Source organism: Leptonychotes weddellii, chromosome 10 (genome assembly GCF_054177405.1).
Source record: "Leptonychotes weddellii isolate Sample4059 chromosome 10, ASM5417740v2, whole genome shotgun sequence".
NCBI classification, from domain to species: domain Eukaryota; kingdom Metazoa; phylum Chordata; class Mammalia; order Carnivora; family Phocidae; genus Leptonychotes; species Leptonychotes weddellii.
Window position 1 is genome coordinate 21,944,710 of NC_138378.1, and position 15,967 is coordinate 21,960,676.

General features: G+C 39.7%; 1 long non-coding RNA gene and 1 other non-coding gene across 2 annotated transcripts in view; one reads left to right on the forward strand and one right to left on the reverse strand.

Moving 5' to 3' along the window:
- Positions 1 to 2,772: 2,772 nt before the first annotated feature.
- LOC115941512 (U6 spliceosomal RNA) lies at positions 2,773 to 2,879 on the forward strand. The gene has a single exon (XR_004076258.1). It is a non-coding gene; the product is annotated as a U6 spliceosomal RNA (small nuclear RNA).
- A 5,855-nt stretch (positions 2,880 to 8,734) lies between these two features.
- The window catches only part of LOC115941425 (uncharacterized), a 29,325-nt gene continuing 22,092 nt past the window's right edge, over positions 8,735 to 15,967 (reverse strand). The window contains exon 4 of the long non-coding RNA XR_014149117.1: positions 8,735 to 8,767. This is a non-coding gene — a long non-coding RNA (uncharacterized LOC115941425). The remainder of the gene's footprint in view (positions 8,768 to 15,967) is intronic.

The window sequence follows — 15,967 nt, forward strand, 5'->3', positions numbered from 1 at the left end:
CTGCTCCCCTTTCTCTCTCTTCTCCTTCTGGAATTCCTATAATGTGAATGCTATTATGCTTGATGGAGTCACTGAATTCTCTAAGTCTATTCTCATTATGCAGTATTAGTTTGTCTCTCACTCATTCAGCTTCATTGCTTTCCATTACTCTATCCTTCAGGTCACTTATATATCCCTCTGCTTCCTGTAGCCTACTATTATTTCACCTAGTGTATTTTTAAAAGATTTTATTTATTTACTCATGAGAGACAGAGAGAGGGTGGGGGGAGAAAGGCAGAGGCAGAGGGAGAAGCAGACTCCCCACTGAGCAGGGAGCCCAATGTAGGGCTCGATCCCAGGACGCCAGGATCATGACCTGAGCTGAAGGCAGACACTCAACCAACTGAGCCACCCACGTGCCCCTCATCTAGTGTATTTTTAATTTCACTTATGGAGTTCTTCATCTCTGATATGTTATTTTTTATCTCTTTGTCAAGGGTCTCACTGATGTCCTCCACCCTCTTCTGAAGTCCAGTGAGAATCTTTATGATCATTACTTTAAATTCTTTATCAGGCATATTACTTATTTCCGTTTTGCTTAGATCTCCTTGTGTGATTTTGTCCTGTACTTTCATTTGGGACACATTCTTCTGTCTCCTCATTTTGTCTACTTCTCTGTGTCTGTTTCTATGTGTTAGGCAAGTCAGCTACATCTTTTGCTCTTGAAAGTAATGGCTAAATGAAAAAGAGGTTCTGTAGTGCCCTGCAGGGCAGTGACCCCTGTTCACCAGAACCTGGCACTTCCAGGGAGTCTCCTTTGTGTGTTGCTTGCATCCTGCTGTTGTGTTTGTTGCTTTTTCTTTCAGTTCAGACATCTGTGCTGACTCTCTGCCTGTTGTGGGCTGTGCTTGTTCTCTGTGGTGTTAGTGAGAACCCAGCAGGCCAACAACTAGGGAGCATGACCAAAGGAGGGCTCAGGGGCAGGGCAGGGCAGGGGTGTTAGCAAAACTTGCACTGAGCCAATAGTCCTAAGCCAGTCCCCTGAAGCACAGTGGCTGTGGTGGTCTGTGGTGGTAGCCAGGGGCACACTCACCGTGTGGACAGGGTACACAGACATTAAAATTTTCACTTAGCCCAGGGCTGAGGCCACCAGGCTTGGAGTGGGGAAGTTCTCATGAGAACACATGGGTGGGGCACACTGCTAGCAGGTCAGGTAGCAAGTGTTTGTGTAGGGCAGCCTCCCACAAGTGTCTCTGTGTTTATGCTGGGGTTGGGGAGGAAAATGGCACCTGCCAGCTCCTTTGGTCCCAGAGAAGTCCCCCAACGCAGTCTGAAATCAGTATAAACAGATTTCCTCCCATTTGGCCTAGGCATTGTGCAAACTGTTGCTTCTATGTTGCCTCTCCATAGACTACTCTCTAAGGGTGGGGACCCAGCTATCACTCACCCTCCAGGCTTGCCCAGCACTGGGCCAGCTGACATTTAAAGCTCAAGGCTCCAGGTCAAACTCACGTAATTCAGCCCCTCTGGTTTTCAAGCCAGATGTTATGGGGATTCATCTTCCCTGTGTGAGCTCCCTGGTGCAAGGGGCCATTTCTTTCTCCCTCTCCATGCCACAGCTCTTTCCCTCCTGAGGGGAGCTCCTGACCACCATTTCTGCCCTTCTTAACCTCTTGGATGCAGCTTGTTCTCTACATTTAGTTGTGGAGTTTGTTCTACCAGATTTCGTATTGCTCTCCAGTTTACCTACATGGATGTGATTAATATCTAGTTGTAAATGTGGGCCCTGGTGAACTTAAGGTCCTCCTACTCTTCCATCTTCCCAAGCTCCTCCCATGAACATTATTTTATTTTATTTATTTTTAAATGTTTTATTTATTTATTCATGAGAGTCAGAGAGAGAGAGAGGCAGAGGCAGAGGGAGAAGCAGGCTCCCTGCCTAGCAGGGAGCCCAATGAGGGACTCGATCCCAGGACCCTGGGATGACGACCTGAGCCGAAGGCAGACGCCCAACCATCTGAGTTACCCAGGCGCCCCTATGAACATTATTTTAAATGTATATTTGAACTTTTATGAAAGTAATAGTCCAGGGACTCTTTTCCCTCCTCCCCCCAAGTCCTGGGACAAAAAATAAAGGAGCTAAAACTATAGGATGAACATAAATTGATCCTATAGATGGTGGAGTGGAGGAGATTGCTTATCTTGGTAATCAAGGACCTGGTTTTTTAAAAGACACATGAACAGAAAATAAAGCAGGATGCTCAGGGAAAACTGGGACCTTTAGTCAAAGAATGAACCAGAGTTCTTTCATCATTACAGAGAAATAATAAGAGGGTATATCTATTTTAGCCTTGCTCTGCATGAAAAAGGTCTCCCTCAAGAATTTGCAACAATAGGCCCACCCTCAGTTGGGTTTGAGAATCACATTTACCCTAACTACATGTTTTTTAGGACCTTAAAGCCAAAACATTAAGGTAAAAAACTGGTCCTATATTGAGGCATTTGACAAAAGCAAATACTAAACCTCTCCAGAGAGGACAATCTCAACTTAGATCACACAAAATCCACACAGATAAAGAAAGCCCTGCCAAAGATGAGCTCTTAAAAATTACAAAATGTGCAATAAAATATTCCACAATAAGCAAGAGTCAGTCGAATGAGCTTATCAACAGACACCATTAAGAAAGTGAAAAGGCAAGCCACAGACTGGGAAAAAAAATATTTCCAAAACATACATCTGTTAAATGACTTGTATCCAGAAAATGTGGTAAAATCAAAAACAAAGGGAGACCAGTGCTTGCTTCGGCAGCATATATACTAAAATTGGAACAATACAGAGAAGATTAGCATAGTCCCTGCACAAGGGTGACATGCAAATTCGTGAAGCATTCCATATATTTTTAAGACTTTTTTTAAAAAAAGATTTTATTTATTTATTTTACAGAAAGAGAGAGAGAGTTAGCAAGAGCAGAAACACAAGCAGGGAGAGTGGGAGAGGGAGAAGCAGACTCCCCGCTGAGCAGGGAGCCCGATGCGGGGCTCGATCCCAGGATGCTGGGACCATGACTTGAGCCAAAGGCAAACACTTAATGACTGAGCCACCCAGGCGCCCCTATTTTTTAAGACTTTTAAAGAAAAAAACAGCAAATGGGCAAAAAATAATGATCATATGAAACATCCTACTTTGTGGGTTACTCAGTTTTATGGATTCTGAAATATTAGGTGAAATACAGAAATTAAATCTTTAAAAAATTTGTTTTAAAACCAAAAAACCAATAGGAGGCCAGCCTTGAAAACTCTCTGAGCAGACAAAACCAGTTTAGTCATACCACAAAGCTTAATTTAGCTTATTTTACAAGATTAACATGACCTGGGTCATTTCTTGCTTATGCCTTGGAAATCTAAGCAAAACTTAAACTGTTTGTCAAGATGGATATGAGGTAACTACTAACCAATTCACTATCACTTAAAGAATTTTAATATTATAACCAGTCACTGTGAAGAATAAACAGTCATTGCTTTCTCACTATATAAGCTACATTATATACCCCTGAGCTTCATTCCATGCTTTGGTTTCCCAACTGTGTTTTTGGTATGTGCACAATAAACTTTAACTATTTACTACTTCAGTGTTTCACTGGTTTTACTTCTGTTATTTCTGAACTTCTGATAATGATAATATAAAGAATTCCTAATAATCTATAAAAAAAAGAGAGAGAGAACAACCCAGTTAAAAAACTAAGCGAAGTCTGAAAACGTCACAAAAGATATCCAGGTGGCCAACAAATATATGAAAAGGTGCTCAATATCATTCCTCGTCTAGGTAATGCAAATAAGAACCAAAATGAGATACCATTACATGCTTGCCAGATTGGCTATAATTAAAAGGCTGATAATATCAATTGTTGATGAATATATGGAATCACTGGAATGCTTGTACATTGTGAATGGGAGTGCAAAATTATATAACCATTTTAGAAAACTGATTGGAGTTTCTAATGAAATCAAACATTTTTCAAAATTGATGTAGGAAATAAAAACCTCAGATGTAAGAAGCATAATGGATACTGAGCATATTAATAAACCTAAACCCATACCTAGATACATTACAGTGAAACTATCAAAACCTAAGGGAAGATGTTAACACAGAGAAGGTCTAGAAACAATGACCTACCCAGTAGTAATAAGAATCCTTAATGCCCTGATTGTGATCTTAAAATACCATTTCCCACTAAAAGAAACTAGGATGTCCTAGAGAAATAGTTGATTCTAGATCTGGGACTGGAAAAGTATGAGGCAAATTTGGAAAATTTTTTTACACCATCTGGCAAGAAAGGTGTCAACAACAACTGGTCGTGCCAAAAGGCCTTAAGAAACAACTTAAAGAAGCTCTCACTGAGCAAAAATGGGACAAATGGAGTGTCAATTTAAATAATACATGGAATGGAGTAAACTTGATTAAATATGCTAAAATCCTTGAGCTTATAATCATATTTTTAAAAACTGGTCAATTTGGAGTATGATAGGAAACCAATTGATTATCTTGAATATTGGCAAATAAAGGAAATGAATCAAGCATTTATCCTGCCTGTCCTTTATGAATTGTACCACTGGGTAAGTAAATAGTAGATTTTTGAAAGCATCTCTTTACAGAAGTATTTCAGAAAATAAATAAAAAAGAAAGGATTAGAAAGTCATGTTTCTAGTCCTCAATGAATTAATGAATCTAGGGAAAGAGCATCAATGGCTGCTAACACCACCAAAAAAAGGGACAATCAGGCAACCACACATAATGGGTAGTCTTGTCAAAGACGTCAAACCTGAGTCTGATCAAGCCTCTGCATCTAGCTGCTAATTTTTAGTCAATACAGAGGACACAGTACAATGCTGAACCGCACCTTGAATATGAAAGTGGTAAAATCCAGACTGTGGGAATTCTACAAGGCAAATGGACCAGGTTCTTCAACAGATAAACTCTAAGGAAAAGAGGGGGATGAGAAAAATAAATTAAAAGAGATTTAAAGACTAAACTGTAGTATCACACACAGGTAATAAGACTATAAAAATGCGGGGCGCCTGGGTGGCTCAGTCGTTAAGCGTCTGCCTTCGGCTCAGGTCATGATCTCAGGGTCCTGGGATCGAGCCCCGCACTGGGCTCCCTGTTCCGCGGGAAGCTGGCTTCTCCCTCTCCCACTCCCCCTGCTGTGTTCCCTCTCTCACTGTCTCTCTCTGTCAAATAAATAAATAAAATCTTTTAAAAAAAAAATGCAAGGAAACGACTACTATAAAAGTCTGGAGAGTAGTTATTTTTGAGAGGAGGAAGGTGCATATGACTGGCATGAGGTACAAGGAGGGCTTCTAAGGGAACTAACAAAGTTTTATTTCTTGACTTGGTACTTGTTAAAGAGGAGTTCACTTTATAATAATTCATTAAGCTCAGTATGTGTGTGGGGGGGTTCTGCATTTGTTTTATTTTATTATAAAAACCATTAAAAACAAATATAAAACAACCAGAGATGGTTTATGTTGCACAACATAGTAAATATACTAACACCACTGAAATATAAATATTAAAATGGTTAATTTTTTACATAAGTTATGTGAAAGCAGATTGGTTTCTTTTTAAAATTTAAATTCAATTAATTAACATATAGTGTATTATTAGTTTCAGAGGTAGAGTTCAGTGATTCATCAGTCTTATATAATATGCAGCGCTTATTACATCATGTGCCCTCCTTAATGTCCATCACCCAGTTACCCCATTCCCTCACCCCCTTCCCCTCCAGCAGTCGTCAGTTTTTTTCCTATGATTAAGAGTCTCTTACAGTTTATCTCCCTCTCTGATTACATCTTGTTTTAATTTTTCCTTCCCTTCCCCTGTGATCCTCTGTTGTTTCTTAAATTCCACATATGAGTGAAATCATATGATAATTGTCTTTCTCTGATTGACTTATTTCACTTAGCATAATACCCTCTAGTTCCACCCGCGTCCTTGCAAATGGCAAGATTTCATTTTTTGATGGCTGAGTAATATTCCATTGTATATTTATAGACCACATCTTCTTTATCCATTCATCTGTCGATGGACATCTGAGATCTTTCCATAGTTTGGCTATTGTGGACATTGCTGCTATAAACACTGGGGTGCAGGTACCCCTTCGGATCACTACATTTGCATCTTTGTGGTATATACCTAGTAGTGCAATTGCTAGGTCATAGGGTAGCTCTATTTTTAACTTTTTGAGGAAACTCCATACTGTTTTCCAGAGTGGCTGCACCAGCTTGCATTCCCACCAACAATGTAGGAGGGTTCCCCTTTCTCCACATCTTCGCCAACATCTGTTATTTCCTGACTTGTTGATCGTAGCCATTCTGACTGGTGTGAGGTGGTATCTCATTGTGGTTTTGATTTGTATTTCCCTGATGCCGAGTGATGTTGAGCATTTTTTTCATGTGTCTGTTGGCCATTTGGATGTCTTCTTTGGAGAAATGTCTGTTCATGTCTTCTGCCTATTTCTTGACTGGATTATTTGTTCTTTGGGTGTTGAGTTTCATAAGTTCTTTATAGATTTTGGATACTAGCCCTTTATCTGATGAGACATTTGCAAATATCTTCTCCAATTCTGTAGGTTGTTTCTTGGTTTTGTCAACTGTTTCCTTTGCTGTGCAAAAGCTTTTTATCTTGATGAAGTCCCAATAGCTCATTTTTGCCTTTGTTTCCCTTGCCTTTGGAGACACGTCTAGCCAGAAGTTGCTGTGGCCGAGGTCGAAGAGATTGCTGCCTGTGTTCTCCTCTAGGATTTTGATGGATCCCTGTCTCACATTTAGGTCTTTCATCCATTTTGAGTCTATTTGTGCATATGGTGTAAGGAAATGGTCCACTTTCATTCTTCTGCATGTGACTGTCCAATTTTCCCAACACCATTTGTTGAAGAGACTGTCTTTTTTTCCATTGGATATTCTTTCCTGCTTTGTCGAAGATTAGTTGACCATAGAGTTGAGGATCCATTTCTGGGTTCTCTGTTCTGTTCCATTGATCTATGTGTCTGTTTTTGTGCCAGTATCATACTGTCTTGATGATTACAGCTTTGTAATGGAGCTTGAAGTCTGGAATTATGATGCCACCAGCTTTGGTTTTCTTAAAGTGGTAATTTTTATGCTATGTGAATTATATACACATCATATCTTCTTTATCTATTCATCTATAGATGGAAATTTGGGCTTTCTTCCATTTCTTGACTATTGTAAATAATGCTGCAATAAACATAGGGGCACATACATCTTTTTGAATTAGTATTTTTCACTTGTAAATACCCAGTAGCAGAATTGCTGGATCATATGGTATTTCTATTTTTAATTTTATGAGGAATCTCCATACTGTTTTTCACAGTGATTGCACCAATTTACATTCCCACCAACAGTGCATGAGGGCTCCCTTTTCTCCACATCCTTGCCAACATTTATTTTTTATCTTTTTGATATTAGCCATTTTGACTGGGGTGAGGTGATATCTCATGGTGGTTGTGATTTGTATTTTCCTGATGATTAATGAGGTTTCATCTGTCTGTTGGCTATTGGTATGTCTTTTTTGGAAAAATGTTTATTCAGGTCCTCTGCCCACTTTTTAATCAGATTATTTGTTTGTTTGTTTGTTTGGTGTTGAGGACAAACTGGTGGTTGCCAGAGGGGAGGTTGGTAGGATGATGGGCAAAATAGGTGAAGGGGATTAAGAGGTACAGATTTCTAGTTATAAAATAAGTAAGTCATGGAGATGAAAAGTACAGCATGGGAAATATAGTCAATAACATTGTAATAATGTTGTATGATGACTACACTTATCATGGTGAGCACTGAGTAATGCACAGAATTGTTGAATCAATATGTTGTACACCTAAAACTAATATAACATTGTATGTTAATTATACTTCAATTTTAAAAATCTCAGAATTGAATTGAAAATTGTAGTGAACCCTAAAATTAAGTTAAAATAAGAGCACATGAAATGAAGTATGATTAAAAATTATCTTTGCAAACTAAATATCTACTTTTTTTTAAGATTGTATTTATTTCACAGAGAGAGACACAGCAAGAGAAGGAACACAAGCAGGGGGAGTGGGAGAGGGAGAAGCAGGCCTCCTGCTGAGCAGGGAGCCCAACGCGGGACTCAATCCCAGGACCCTGGGACCATGACCTCAGCCGAAGGCAGACGCTTAACGACTGAGCCACCCAGGTGCCCCTAAATATCTCCTTTCAATTAAATGTTTTCTGTTGAGTTTTAAAAAAAGGATTGGTTAGGGACGCCTGGGTGGCTCAGCCAGTTAAGCGGCTGCGTTCAGTTCGGGTCATGATCCTAAGGTCCTGGGAAAGAGTCCGGCATCGGGCTCCTTGCTCAGCACAGAGCCTGATTTAAAAAAAAGAAAAAACCAATTGGTTAAATAAACTACAATATACCTACTCAGTGACATATATAGTGGCCACAGAGTCTAGAAACACAGATTTGTAAAAAAATCAGTCACCCCCTTGGTTACCTCTTCTAGTTTAACAACAGAGGGGACAATGAAACCAATGCCACAATCAACTGAGGCAACACACTTCAGATGCATATGTTGGGATTGACGGAAATACTGCATTTTATGAACCATGTCCATTGTAATTTGCACAGTTCATTAAACTAATGAAGGACAAAACACTGAATCATATTGATATGATATTGTAATATATCAATAAATCAGTTGTTATGTGTACTTGCCTATTTTTCCAGATTTTATAGCTTCTTTGTTATGCTGTTCTAAGAAGAAGAAGAAAGATCTGTTAGTACTGACATAGAAAGACCACAATTTATTAATGGAAAAAATTATAGAGTAGAACGCATCTTATGATGCCAGTTTTGTAAAAATATGTGTGTGTGTATTTGTATATGCATAATAAAAATTCTGGAGGGCTTTGATATTTTATTGCCACATTGTTTCCTTTTCATGAGCCTTTATTTCCTTTATAACCAGAAAACCAATATAAATTTCCATTATGAAAATCTTGAACAAACAAAGCCAAAGCCATGCTTGAGCTTTAAAGAGAGTTTTCAATGTCTATAAACCGGCCAATGCTTACTCCAAGCTGACTTTGTGTGAATGCTGGGACTAAGGCAGAAGGGAAAGGGGTATTAGTAAAAAATCCTGAAATGAGGATGAAGGAATTCAGGTCTTGAGATAGGGAAAGAGAGGAGTAGCTCTCTTTGTAAAATTGAGTAGTAGAGTCAGGATATAAAGAACTTAGAGCTACCTGGAGGGAAGGTAAGTTTATCAGCATACCGGATACAATTTTTTTTTCACATTTCTCTCTGACCTCAGATTGTGCACAACCCCAGTGAAGGGTAGAGGAGATGCTGGTGGTATGAATTCTTCATCCTCCTTTCACTTTTCAGACACAGACTCAGGGCAAATCAAGTATTAATAAGTGAGAGGAATAAGAGAGCAGAGTATTTCTGCAGGCCCTGTCCAGGGGTCAGCTCATCTATGGCTGTATGGTCTTTAAGGCTCTCATCCTAGAACCCAAGTCTGTAGGAACTTTTTCAACTTGTCACACTGGCAATACATGAGGTTTACTATCCCTAGATTACCCCTTGTATGAGGTTTTATTACTGTCATTCTTCCCAGATCCCATTTGTAATTTCAGAGCTTGGGGGTTCTGTTTATATGTTTGTTTTTTATATAATTGTCTGTCTATCTTCCTAGCTGCTCTCTGTATCTTCCTGAGCAACTTCTCCAGTGTTCTTGGTCTTCCACTTGTCAGCCACAAATGTAGTCAATATGAGGTCCATTATTTACATAAAGATAAAATTTCTTTTTTTTTTTAAAGATTTTATTTATTTACTTGACAGAGAGAGACACAGTGAGAGAGGGAACACACCAGGGTGAGTGGGAGAGGGAGAAACAGGCCTCCTGCGGAGCAGGGAGCCCGATGCAGGGCTCGATCCCAGGACCCAGAAGACTGCAATCACATTATAGATCCAATTATGTATTGCAAGGGCCTGGTACATTGTAGGCCCATTTAAAGGTTAGCTTCCTCCTAAAGAGAGATAAAATATATATTGCTAATTCTAAAAGGAAACATTGTAATCTTGATATTGCCAAAGATTTCTGAAGACAGAAAAGCACTAACTATAAAAGAAAAAGATGATAAACTGGACTTTATAAAAAGATAAAACTTTCTAGGGGCGCCTGGGTGGCTCAGTTGTTAAGCGTCTGCCTTCAGCTCAGGTCATGATCCCAGGGTCCTGGGATTCCTGCTTCTCCCTCTGCCTGCCACTCCTCCTGCTTGTGCGCCCTCTGTCAAATAAATAAAATCTTTAAAAAAAATCATAATTACTGATTTAAAAAAGAAGAAAGAAAACCACCACACCATATGATTTGCTCTGACTAATAAAATTGGTGGCATGTATGAGTTCTGGGTAGAAGCTTTAAGAGCCTGTGAGTGGTCTGCCTGCCTCTTTTTCCTCATCCATAAAACAGGCAATGTTTCAGATAGAACGCCTGGGTCCTGCAGTAAAGTTGATGTGGAACAAAGCTGCAGCCAGTTCACAATATTGTGAGTGAGAAATAAACCTTGCTAGGGGCGCCTGGGTGGCTCAGATGGTTGAGCGTCTGCCTTCAGCTCAGGTCATGATCTCCAGGTCCTGGGATCAAGCCCCGCGTCGGGCTCCCTGCTCGGCGGGGAGTCTGCTTCTACCTCTTCCTCTGTCTCTCCCCACTGCTCCTGCTCTCTCTCTCTCTGTATCTCTCTATCTCAAATGAATAAATAAAAAATTTCAAAAAAAAGAAATAAATCTTGCTACTATAAGTCATTAAGATTTGGGTGCTGTTTGTCATTACAGCATAACCTAGCCTATCATGATTAATACAGTCACTTTTTATTGACCACTGCCAAATATGTTAGGCATAGTACAAAGTACTTAACAAGTAGTATCCCGTTCAATATTTACAACAATGGTAGGTATTGTTATCCTCACTATATAGAAGGCATAGGTCTATCAGGGTGGCCTTTTCCCCATATTCCACTTCATCTCTCAAATCTTTTTTTTTTTTTAAGATTTTATTTATTTATTTGACAGAGAGACACAGTGAGAGAGGGAACACAAGCGGGGGGAGGGGGAGTGGGAGAAGGAGAAGCAGGCTCCCCGCTGAGCAAAAAGCCCAATGTGGGGCTCAATCCCAGGACCCTGGGACCATGACCTGAGCCGAAGGCAGATGCTTAACGACTGAGCCACCCAGGTGCCCCTCTCCAAATCTTTAATCTATATAGAAACCGTTTCTTTGGAGCCCAAAATAAACAAACAAACAAAAAACCTCAAAACCTAGCAGATTCAGAAAGTTCCAAGGTTGGAAGAGATTATAGATCATTTAATAAACATATCCTTTAAGAATCCCGAGTTCAACATCTTTCCTAATTGTGCAGCTTCTGATTGAAACACCACCTGTAATAAGAACTTATTACCTAGTAGGGCAGTCCACTCTGTATTTGTTCTGTTAGGATTATGAAAAAAATCTTCCTTATATTCAGCTAATCCTGATGCCCTGCAAATTTTACCCACTGGTCCTGGTCTTGGGACCAAACAGACTAAGTCTAAATCCTTTTCTAGGGCGCCTGGGTGGCTCAGTTGTTAAGCGTCTGCCTTCAGCTCAGGTCATGATCCCAGGGTCCTGGGATCGAGTCCCACATCGGGCTCCCTTCTCCGCGGGAAGCCTGCTTCTCTCTCTCCCACTCCTCCTGCTTGCATTCCCTCTCTCGCTGTGTCTCTCTCTGTCAAATAAATAAAAAATAAAATAAAATAAAATAAAATCTTAAATCCTTTTCTATTTGATTGGCCTTCAGATAGTTTGAGACAATTCTACATTATCTTGGATCTCTCTTTATCACCCTCATCTCATCAAAGTCACAAAATATCTGTCCTGTTTTTGTTGCTCTAAGATTCTCATAATGGTTTTTTGTGCATTTCCTCCTAGGTAACATTTGTGCATTTTATCGATTTTATTTGTTTATTTGAAGAGAGAGAAAGCGCGTGCAAGGGGAGGAGCAGAGGGGGAGGGAGAGAATGCCAAGTAGAATCTGTGCTGAGCGTGGAGTGTGACACGGGGCTTGATCTCAAGACCCTGCCATCAGGACCTGAGCTGAAACTGAGTCTGACGCATTATAACCAACTGAGCCACCCAGGTGCCCCACATTTGTGCATTTTAACAAACACCTTGATCCCAGATAGTCAAACTAATGGTGAGAATTTTAGAATACAAGGAGGTCAGTGAGGGAGATACTACATGCCACTGTGGAAGAAACAAAATTGTTGCAGCCTGGTATTCACAATCGTTCTCGGCGAGTGTGCAATAAAATTTACAAGCCTCTTACTAAGCTTCATGTGGTGTATTTTAATGAAATAAAATCTCTTTTTATTCAATAAAACAGTGTTTAAGTGTTTTAACTGGCCAGTAAAGAAACATTAAAGGCAAAACTTTTTTTTCCATAGCCTGTAATATTCAGGAACAGTATCTGCTCTTTCTCCAAAAACAAATGTGTTAATTTAAATCTGTCTGCAAAAGAAAAGGGTGTTCATTAACACCCTCAAGAATTACCATGTTTAGAACAATACTTATAACCTTATTTGGGGTTACACCAAGGAACAAAACAAGGAAAAACAACATAAAAATTAAGTCAATGTGGTAGCACAAAAAGAAGAAATGACTAGGAGACTGTAAAGCGGGAATCTAGTTTCTGCTTTGCCACTACCTAGACGGGTGACGTGCACAAATTGCTTCACTTCTTGGACCTCAATTTCTTTATCTGTAAAGTGTTGAAATTGGAATAGATGACTTAGAAAGTCTTTGGCTTTTTTCATAGACGTTTAAGGGTTTTTTAAAATTTAATTTAATTTTATTATGTTATGTTAGTCACCATACAGTACATCATTAGTTTTTGATGTAGTGTTCCATGATTCATTGTTTTCGTATAACACCCAGTGCTCCATGCAATACGTGTCCTCCTTAATACCCATCACCAGGCTAACCCATTCCTCTAAACCCTCCCCTCTTAAACCCTCAGTTTGTTTCTCGGAGTCCATAGTCTCTCATGGTTTGTCTCCCCCTCCGATTTCCCTCCCTTCATTTTCCCCTTCCTTCTCCTAATGTCCTCCACGCTATTCCTTATGTTCCACAGATAAGTGAAACCATGTGATAACTGACTTTCTCTACTTGCCTTATTTCACTTAGCATAATCTCTTCCAGTCCCATCCATCCTGATGTAAAAGTTGGGTATTCATCCTTTCTGATGGCTGAGTAATATTCCATTGTAGATATGGACCACATCTCCTTTATCCATTCGTCTGTTGAAGGGCATCTCGGCTCTTTCCACAGTTTGGCTCTTGTGGACATTGCTGCTATGAACATTGGGGTGCATATGGCCCTTCTTTTCACTACATCTGTGTCTTTCGGGTAAATACCCAGGAGTGCAATTGCTGGGTTGTAGGGTAGCTCTATTTTTAATTTTTTGAGGAACCTCCACACTGTTTTCCAAAGTAGCTGTACCAACTTGCATTCTCACCAACAGTGTAAGAGGGTTCCCCTTTCTCCACAACCTCTCCAACATTTGTTGTTTCTTGCCTTGTCAATTTTTGCCATTCTAACTGGTGTAAGGTGGTATCTCAGTGTGGTTTTGATTTGAATTTCCCTGATGGCTAATGATGATGAACATTTTCTCATGCGTCTGTTAGCCATTTTAATGTCTTCTTTTGAGAAGTGTCTGTTCATGTCTTCTGCCCATTTTTTTTTAAGATTTTATTTATTTGACAGAGAGAGACACAGTGAGAGAGGGAACACAAGCAGGGGAGTGGGAGAGGGAGAAGCAGGCTTCCCACGGAGCAGGGAGCCCGATATGGGGCCTGAACCCAGGACCCTGGGATCATGACTTAACGACTGAGCCACCCAGGCGCCCCTGCCCCCTTTTTTTTTTTAAGTTTTATTTATTTAAGTAATCTCCACACCTAACATGGACCATGAACTCATGACCAACCCCAAGATCAAGAGTCACACACTCTTCCAACTGAGCCAGCCAGGTGTCCCATAATAAGTTTAATTTTAACACAGAGGTATATACAGTTTTCCGGTACAGAGGAATGGGACCAGTGGTATACTGATAAATGCTTGATAATAATATAAGTGTTTAATAATAATTGGCTTTCTAGGGAGAAAAAAAAGCTCTGTTTTGATGTACAACAAAACAGTGGTGTAAATAATTCTAGCATGGCCAGTTTTCAAGCTACCAACGGTTTAACAGCCTCTAACAAAATTTCTGAAAATTTAATAATTAGCATTCAAAACCAGTAAGAGCAGGCTCCAGCATACCAGCAGATACGACTCCATTTATTCATTTACCCATTCCATTTATTCAACAAACACTCCCTGAGCATTTATTATTTATGTGCAGGCATTAAATTAAATGGAGTACACAAAGATGTGTAAAATTTGGTTCTTGTCCTAAGAGGTTTAGATTCTAGTAAACAGGAAATGAATACAGGTAACTCTAATGCTAGAAAGAACACGACAAATAATATAAAGAAGGCAGGCAAAAGTAAAGTATTATAAAGGTTCAGAGGAGAAAGAGACTATTGCTTTCTGAGGTTACGGGGTGGAAGGGACCTTGCAGAAGGAAAATAATAGATTTCTCAAAAAGAATAAGGCTACTTAAGGATATATTTTTTAAAGATTTATTTATTCATTTTAGAGAGAAAGAGAGAGAGTGTGTGCCTCAAAAAGAATAAGGCTACTTAAGGATATTTTTTTAAAGATTTATTTATTCATTTTAGAGAGAAAGAGAGAGAGAGCGCGGGGTGAAGGGAAGAGGGAGAGGGAGAGAGAATCTCCAGCACGACTCCCTGCTGAGCGTGGAGGCTGACATGGGGCTCAATCTCATGACCCTGAGATAATGACCTAAACTGAAATCAAGAGTTGGATGCTTAACCGACTGAGCCACCTAGGTGCCCCAAAGATATTTTTTGTTTAGAAGAGCTATCTAATAGGAAAGAAGTAGCATGTATGTTGGGAAATTAGGAACCTAAGAAGAAATACTTGGAGGAAGCTAGAAATAAAGAGGCCTAGGAAGTGATTATAAGGTGGGAGAATAATAAAAGCCACCAGGTCAGATGGCTCCACAAAGAAGAACAATCTTTTTTTTTTTTTTTGAAGATTTTATTTATTTATTTGACAGAGAGAGAGACAGCAAGAGAGGGAACACAAGCAGGGGGAGTGGCAGAGGGAGAAGCAGGTCTCACACAAAGCAGAGAGCCCGACATGGGGCTCGATCCCAGGACCCCAGGATCACGCAGGACCCCGGGATCACGACCCGAGCTGAAGGCAGATGCCTAATGACTGAGCCACCCAGGTGCCCCACAAAGAAGAACAATCTTAAAATGAAATGAGTTTAATACCATTCTGAGGAAACTGAAGTACAATTTAGGAAAGAAGATAGTAAGAAAGCCTTGGGTCATTTCTAAGGAGCACAGTTCCACTAGTTTAGAATTTCATTCCAAGGTTCTTAAAAATTTTACCAGTGAGAACATAGAGTTTACTGCCAGTAATCATAGACAATAAGGAATCTAGAAAAATGTAAAAGTGGCCTAAATTATTATACATAGGGAAAAAGTGATTTCTAGAAATGACAGCCCAGTCAGTGACTTTAATTCTTTGCAATATTCTAAATTTAAACAGATGATTTGTGAACACTTGGGGGAAGGTAACAGAGAAATGAGCATGAGTTAATTAAAACAAGTCATACCAAATGAATCACATTTCTCTTATGGATATGACTGGCAAACAGATGAAACACATCCTCCCTTAGTTAGGTATGATGAACCCTGATTTCAGGTTCATATTTGACAGATTATCTCATGGTGACAGTGGTGATACAAAGGAGAAATAGGTGTTACTTGAGAAGTACACTTAGTTGAATT